Source organism: Taudactylus pleione, unplaced genomic scaffold (assembly GCF_031769625.1).
Source record: "Taudactylus pleione unplaced genomic scaffold, aTauple2 ptg000550l, whole genome shotgun sequence".
Taxonomy (NCBI): Eukaryota; Metazoa; Chordata; class Amphibia; order Anura; family Myobatrachidae; genus Taudactylus; species Taudactylus pleione.
In genome coordinates this window covers 702501-707500 of record NW_028284952.1, presented here as the reverse complement: position 1 = coordinate 707500, position 5000 = coordinate 702501, and the positions used below count along the sequence as shown (strand labels likewise).

At 37.7% G+C, this 5000-nt stretch overlaps 2 non-coding genes and 15 pseudogenes across 2 annotated transcripts in view; all 17 read right to left on the bottom strand.

Moving 5' to 3' along the window:
- Window positions 1-88, bottom strand: part of LOC148485761 (5S ribosomal RNA) — a 119-nt gene extending 31 nt beyond the window's left edge. The window contains exon 1 of the ribosomal RNA XR_015871785.1: window positions 1-88. This exon is cut by the window's left edge and continues 31 nt beyond it. This is a non-coding gene — a ribosomal RNA (5S ribosomal RNA).
- Window positions 89-438: 350 nt separating this feature from the next.
- On the bottom strand, window positions 439-557 carry LOC148485760 (5S ribosomal RNA; annotated as a pseudogene).
- A 351-nt stretch (window positions 558-908) lies between these two features.
- Window positions 909-1027, bottom strand: LOC148485759 (5S ribosomal RNA). Its single transcript, XR_015871127.1, has one exon. It is a non-coding gene; the product is annotated as a 5S ribosomal RNA (ribosomal RNA).
- A 349-nt stretch (window positions 1028-1376) lies between these two features.
- On the bottom strand, window positions 1377-1495 carry LOC148485758 (5S ribosomal RNA; annotated as a pseudogene).
- A 115-nt stretch (window positions 1496-1610) lies between these two features.
- LOC148485757 (5S ribosomal RNA) lies at window positions 1611-1729 on the bottom strand (annotated as a pseudogene).
- Window positions 1730-1844: 115 nt separating this feature from the next.
- LOC148485756 (5S ribosomal RNA) lies at window positions 1845-1963 on the bottom strand (annotated as a pseudogene).
- A 116-nt stretch (window positions 1964-2079) lies between these two features.
- Window positions 2080-2198, bottom strand: LOC148485755 (5S ribosomal RNA; annotated as a pseudogene).
- A 115-nt stretch (window positions 2199-2313) lies between these two features.
- LOC148485754 (5S ribosomal RNA) lies at window positions 2314-2432 on the bottom strand (annotated as a pseudogene).
- Window positions 2433-2548: 116 nt separating this feature from the next.
- On the bottom strand, window positions 2549-2667 carry LOC148485753 (5S ribosomal RNA; annotated as a pseudogene).
- A 350-nt stretch (window positions 2668-3017) lies between these two features.
- LOC148485752 (5S ribosomal RNA) lies at window positions 3018-3136 on the bottom strand (annotated as a pseudogene).
- Window positions 3137-3252: 116 nt separating this feature from the next.
- LOC148485751 (5S ribosomal RNA) lies at window positions 3253-3371 on the bottom strand (annotated as a pseudogene).
- A 115-nt stretch (window positions 3372-3486) lies between these two features.
- Window positions 3487-3605, bottom strand: LOC148485750 (5S ribosomal RNA; annotated as a pseudogene).
- Window positions 3606-3721: 116 nt separating this feature from the next.
- Window positions 3722-3840, bottom strand: LOC148485749 (5S ribosomal RNA; annotated as a pseudogene).
- A 116-nt stretch (window positions 3841-3956) lies between these two features.
- LOC148485748 (5S ribosomal RNA) lies at window positions 3957-4075 on the bottom strand (annotated as a pseudogene).
- A 350-nt stretch (window positions 4076-4425) lies between these two features.
- LOC148485747 (5S ribosomal RNA) lies at window positions 4426-4544 on the bottom strand (annotated as a pseudogene).
- Window positions 4545-4660: 116 nt separating this feature from the next.
- Window positions 4661-4779, bottom strand: LOC148485746 (5S ribosomal RNA; annotated as a pseudogene).
- Window positions 4780-4895: 116 nt separating this feature from the next.
- Window positions 4896-5000, bottom strand: part of LOC148485745 (5S ribosomal RNA) — a 119-nt pseudogene continuing 14 nt past the window's right edge.

Below are 5000 nucleotides of genomic sequence, written 5' to 3'. Positions count from 1 at the left end.
TCCCATCCAAGTACTAACCAGGCCCAACACTGCATAGCTTCCAAGATCAGACGAGATTGGGCATGTCCAGTGTGGTTTGGCTGTAGGTGCTCAAAAACCTTAACTTTAGACCTCTATTACTTCTTAACTCAAGTAAATTCATTGATAAGTTGAAAAAATTAAATGTAAAATGTAATAGAAAAGAATGTTATGGCAGTATAAAATTACCTACTGCAGCTGGTTTTCCCAGGTCGTCTCCCATCCAAGTACTGACCATGCCCAACACTGAATAGCTACCAAGATAAGACGAGATGGGGAATGTCCAGTGTGGATTGGCTGTAGGTGCTCAAAAGTATTAACTTTAGACCTCTTTTACTTCTTAACTCATGTAAATTCAATGATAAGTTGAAAAATTAAATGTAAAATGTAATGGAAAAGAATGTTATGGCAGTATAAAATTACCTACAGCTCCTGGTATTCCCAGGTGGTCTCCCATCCAAGTACTAACCAGGCCCAACACTGCATAGCTTCCAAGATCAGACGAGATTGGGCATGTCCAGTGTGGTTTGGCTGTAGGTGCTCAAAAGCATTAACTTTAGACCTCTATTACTTCTTAACTCAAGTAAATTCATTGATAAGTTGAAAAAATTAAATGTAAAATGTAATAGAAAAGAATGTTATGGCAGTATAAAATTACCTACTGCACCTGGTTTTCCCAGGTGTTCTCCCATCCAAGTACTGACCATTCCCAACACTGCATAGCTTCCAAGATCAAACGACATTGGCCATGTCCAGTGTGGTTTGGCTATAGGTGCTGAAGAATATTAACTTTAGACCTCTTTTACTTCTTAACTCAAGTAAATTCATTGCTAAGTTGAAAAAATGAAATGTAAAATGTTATAGAAAAGAATGTTATGGCTATATAAAATTACCTACAGCACCTGGTATTCCCAGGTGGTCTCCCATCCAAGTACTAACCAGGCCCAACACTGCATAGCTTCCAAGATCAGACGAGATTGGGCATGTCCAGTGTGGTTTGGCTGTAGATGCTAAAAGCCTTAACTTTAGACATCTTTTACTTCTTAACTCAAGTAAATTCATTGATAAGTTGAAAAAATTAAATGTAAAATGTAATAGAAAAGAATGTTATGGCAGTATAAAATTACCTACAGCACCTGGTATTCCCAGGTGGTCTCCCATCCAAGTACTGACCATGCCCAACACTGCATAGCTTCAATATCAAATGACATTGGCCATGTCCAGTGTGGTTTGGCTATAGGTGCTGAAAAATATTAACTTTAGACGTCTTTTACTTCTTAACTCAAGTAAATTCATTGCTAAGTTGAAAAAATGTAATGTAAAATGTAATAGAAAAGAATGTTATGGCTATATAAAATTACCTACAGCACCAGGTATTCCCAGGTGGTCTCCCATCCAAGTACTAACCAAGCCCAACACTGCATAGCTTCCAAGATCAGACGAGATTGGGCATGTCCAGTGTGGTTTGGATATAGGTGCTAGAAACCTTAACTTTAGACCTCTTTTACTTCTTAACTCAAGTAAATTCATTGATAAGTTGAAAAAATTAAATGTAAAATGTAATAGAAAAGACTGTTATGGTAGTATAAAATTACCTACAGCACCTGGGATTCCTAGGTGGTCACCCATCCAAGTACTAACCAGGTCCAACACTGCATAGCTTCCAAGATCAGACGAGATTGGGCATGTCCAGTGTGGTTTGGCTGTAGGTGCTCAAAAACATTAACTTTAGACCTCTTTTACTTCTTAACTCAAGTAAATTCATTGATAAGTTGAAAAATTAAATGTAAAATGTAATAGAAAAGAATGTTATGGCTGCATAAAATCACCTACAGCACCTGGTATTCGCAGGTGGTCTCCCATCCAAGTACTAACCAGGCCCAACAATGCATAGCTTCCAAGATCAGACGAGATTTGGCATGTCCAGTGTGGTTTGGCTGTAGGTGCTCAAAAACATTAACTTTAGACCTCTATTACTTCTTAACTCAAGTAAATTCATTGATAAGTTGAAAAAATTAAATTTAAAATGTAATAGAAAAGAATGTTATGGCACAATAAAATTACCTACAGCACCTGGTAATCCCAGGTGGTCTCCCATCCAAGTACTAACCAGGCCCAACACTGCATAGCTTCCAAGATAAGATGAGATTGGGCATGTCCAGTGTGGTTTGGCTGTAGGTACTCAAAAACATTAACTTTAGACCTCTTTTACTTCTTAACTCAAGTAAATTCATTGATAATTTGAAAAAATGAAATGTAAATGTAATAGAAAAGAATGTTTTGGTTGTCTAAAATTACCTACAGCACCTGGTATTCCCAGGTTGTCTCCCATCCAAGTACAAATGAGGCCCAACACTGCATAGCTTCCAAAATCAGACGAGATTGGGCATGTCCAGTGTGGTTTGGCTGTAGCTGCTCAAAAGCATTAAATTTAGACCTCTATTACTTCTTAACTCAAGTAAATTCATTGATAAGTTGAAAAAATTAAATGTAAAATGTAATAGAAAAGAATGTTATGGCAGTATAAAATTACCTACAGCTCCAGGTATTCCCAGGTGGTCTCCCATCCAAGTACTAACCAGGCCCAACGCTGCATAGCTTCCAAGATCAGACGAGATTGGGCATGTCCACTGTGGTTTGGCTGTAGGTGCCCAAAAGCATTAAATTTAGACCGCTTTTACTTCTTAACTCAAGTAAATTCATTGATAAGTTGAAAAAATTAAATGTAAAATGTAATAGAAAAGAATGTTATGGCAGTATAAAATTAACTACTGCAGCTGGTTTTCCCAGGGGGTCTCCCATCCAAGTACTGACCATGCCCAACACTGCATAGCTACCAAGATAAGACGAGATGGGGCATGTCCAGTGTGGATTGGCTGTAGGTGCTCAATAGTATTAACTTTAGACCTCTTTTACTTCTTAACTCAAGTAAATTCAATGATAAGTTGAAAAATTAAATGTAAAATGTAATAGAATTGAATGTTATGGCAGTATAAAATTACCTACAGCTCCTGGTATTCCCAGGTGGTCTCCCATCCAAGAACTAACCAGGCCCAACACTGGATAGCTTCCAAGATCAGATGAGATTGGGCATGTCCAGTGTGGTTTGGCTGTAGGTGTTCTAAAACATTAACTTTAGACCTCAATTACTTCTTAACTCAAGTAAATTCATTGATAAGTTGAAAAAATTAAATTTAAAATGTAATAGAAAAGAATGTTATGGCAGTATAAAATTACCTACAGCACCTGGTAATCCCTGGTGGTCTCCCCTCCGAGTACTAACCAGGCCCAACACTGCATAGCTTCGAAGTACAGACGAGATTGGGCATGTCCAGTGTGGTTTGGCTGTAGGTGCTCAAAAACATTAACTTTAGACCTCTTTTACTTCTTAACTCAAGTAAATTCAATGATAAGTTGAAAAATGAAATGTAAAATGTAGTAGAAAAGAATGTTATGGCAGTATAAAATTACCTACAGCACCTGGTATTCCCAGGTGGTCTCCCATCCAAGTACTAACCAGGCCCAACACTGCATAGCTTCCAAGATCAGACGAAATTGGGCATGTCCAGTGTGGTTTGGCTGTAGGTGCTCAAAACCATTAACTTTAGACCTCTTTTACTTCTTAACTCAAGTAAATTCATTGATAAGTTGAAAAAATTAAATGTAAAATGTAATAGAAAATAATGTTATGGCAGTATAAAATTACCTACAGCTCCAGGTATTCCTAGGTGGTCTCCCATCCAAGTACTAACCAGGCCCAACACTGCATAGCTTCCAAGATCAGACGAGATTGGGCATGTCCACTGTGGTTTGGATGTAGGTGCTCAAAAGTGTTAAATTTAGACCGCTTTTACTTCTTAACACAAGTAAATTCATTGATAATTTGAAAAAATTAAATGTAAAATGTAATAGAAAAGAAAGTTATGGCAGTATAAAATTACCTACAGCACCTGGGATTCCTAGGTAGTCTCCCATCCAAGTACTAACCAGTCCCAACACTGCATAGCTTCCAAGATCAGACGAGATTGGGCATGTCCAGTGTGGTTTGGCTGTAGGTGCTCAAAAGCATTAACTTTAGACCTCTATTACTTCTTAACTCAAGTAAATTCATTGATAAGTTGAAAAAATTAAATGTAAAATGTAATAGAAAAGAATGTTATGGCAGTATAAAATTACCTACTGCAGCTGGTTTTCCCAGGTGGTCTCCCATCCAAGTACTGACCATGCCCAACACTGAATAGCTACCAAGATAAGACGAGATGGGGAATGTCCAGTGTGGATTGGCTGTAGGTGCTCAAAAGTATTAACTTTAGACCTCTTTTACTTCTTAACTCAAGTAAATTCAATGATAAGTTGAAAAATTAAATGTAAAATGTAATGGAAAAGAATGTTATGGCAGTATAAAATTACCTACAGCTCCTGGTATTCCCAGGTGGTCTCCCATCCAAGTACTAACCAGGCCCAACACTGCATAGCTTCCAAGATCAGACGAGATTGGGCATGTCCAGTGTGGTTTGGCTGTAGGTGCTCAAAACCATTATCTTTAGACCTCTATTACTTCTTAACTCAAGTAAATTCATTGATAAGTTGAAAAAATTAAATTTAAAATGTAATAGAAAAGAATGTTATGGCAGTATAAAATTACCTACAGCACCTGGGATTCCTAGGTGGACTCCTATCCAAGTACTAAACAGGTCCAACACTGCATAGCTTCCAAGATCAGACGAGATTGGGCATGTCCAGTGTGGTTTGGCTGTAGGTGCTCAAAAACATTAACTTTAGACCTCTTTTACTTCTTAACTCAAGTAAATTCATTGATAAGTTGAAAAAATTAAATGTAAAATGTAATAGAAAAGAATGTTATGGCTGCATAAAATTACCTACAGCACCTGGTATTCCAAGGTGGTCTCCCATCCAAGTACTAACCAGGCCCAACACTGCATAGCTTCCAAGATCAGACGAGATTGGGCATGTCCAGTGTG